Raw genomic sequence first — 1,787 nt, 5'->3', positions numbered from 1 at the left:
AAAAAGAACCCATGGCAGCCGAAAACAACAACAATGCCAACAATGTAAGGAAGGTGCTGGGTGACTTTACTGCACCTACTCCCGATTTCTATGGGAGAAGCATCTCTATCCCTACCATTGGAGCAAACAACTTTGAGCTTAAGCCTCAATTAGTTTCTCTAATGCAACAGAATTGCAAGTTCCATGGACTTCCCTTGGAAGATCCTCATCAGTTTTTAGCTGAATTCTTACAAATCTGTGATACTGTCAAGACTAATGGGGTTGACCCTGAGGTCTACAGACTTATGCTATTCCCTTTTGCTGTAAGAGACAGAGCTAGGACATGGTTGGACTCACAACCTAAAGAAAGCCTGAACTCTTGGGAAAAGCTAGTCAATGCCTTCTTGGCAAAGTTCTTTCCACCTCAAAAATTGAGTAAGCTTAGAGTGGAAGTCCAAACCTTCAGACAGAAGGAAGGAGAATCCCTCTATGAAGCTTGGGAAAGATACAAACAATTAATCAGAAAGTGTCCCTCTGATATGCTTTCTGAATGGAGCATCATAGGTATTTTCTATGATGGTCTCTCTGAACTGTCCAAGATGTCTTTGGATAGCTCTGCTGGAGGTTCTCTTCATTTGAAGAAGACGCCTACAGAAGCTCAAGAGCTAATTGAAATGGTTGCAAATAACCAATTCATGTACACTTCTGAAAGAAATCCTGTGAACAATGGGACTAATCAGAAGAAAGGAGTTCTTGAGATTGACACCCTGAATGCCATACTGGCTCAGAACAAGATATTGACTCAACAAGTCAATATGATTTCTCAAAGTCTGTCTGGAATGCAAAATGCACCAAGCAGTACTAAGGAAGCTTCATCTGAAGAAGAAGCTTATGACCCTGAGAACCCTTCAATGGAAGAGGTGAATTACATGGGAGAACCCTATGGAAACACCTATAATCCTTCATGGAGAAATCATCCAAATCTCTCATGGAAGGATCAACAGAGACCTCAACAAGGTTTCAACAACAATAATGGTGGAAGAAACAGGTTTAGCAATAGCAAGCCTTTTCCATCATCTTCTCAGCAACAGACAGAGAGTTCTAAGTAGAACACCTCTGACTTAGCAACCATGGTCTCTGATCTAATCAAAACCACTCAAAGTTTCATGACTGAAACAAGGTCCTCCATTAGAAATTTGGAGGCACAAGTGGGTCAGCTGAGCAAGAAAATTACTGAACTCCCTCCTAGTACTCTTCCAAGCAATACAGAAGAAAATCCAAAAGGAAAATGCAAAGCCATCAATATGGCCGAATTCGGAGAGGAGGAAGAGGCAGTGAACGCCACTGAGGAAGACCTCAATGGACATCCACTGACCTCCAATGAGTTCCTCAATGAGGAACCATGGGAATCTGAGGCTCAAAATGAGACCATAGAGATTCCATTGGACTTACTTCTGCCATTCATGAGCTCTGATGAGTATTCTTCCTCTGAAGAGGATGAATATGTCCCTGAAGAGCAGGTTGCTAAATACCTTGGAGCAATCATGAAGCTAAATGACAAGTTATTTGGAAATGAGACTTGGGAGGATGAACCCCCTTTGCTCACCAAAGAACTAGATGACTTGTCTAGGCAGAAATTACCTCAAAAGAGACAAGATCCTGGGAAGTTTTCAATACCTTGTACCATAGGCACCATGACCTTCAAGAAGGCCTTGTGTGACTTAGGGTCAAGTGTAAACCTCATGCCTCTCTCTGTAATGGAGAAGCTAGGGATCTTTGAGGTGCAAGCTGCAAAAATCTCACTAGAG

General features: G+C 42.2%; 1 non-coding gene across 1 annotated transcript; it reads right to left on the bottom strand.

The window, feature by feature from the left end:
• Window positions 1-416: 416 nt before the first annotated feature.
• LOC112713352 (small nucleolar RNA R71) lies at window positions 417-524 on the bottom strand. The gene has a single exon (XR_003158326.1). It is a non-coding gene; the product is annotated as a small nucleolar RNA R71 (small nucleolar RNA).
• Window positions 525-1,787: the final 1,263 nt, after the last annotated feature.

This window comes from Arachis hypogaea, chromosome 9, assembly GCF_003086295.3.
Source record: "Arachis hypogaea cultivar Tifrunner chromosome 9, arahy.Tifrunner.gnm2.J5K5, whole genome shotgun sequence".
Lineage (NCBI taxonomy): Eukaryota > Viridiplantae > Streptophyta > Magnoliopsida > Fabales > Fabaceae > Arachis > Arachis hypogaea.
This window is presented reverse-complemented; position numbering and strand designations above follow the sequence as displayed.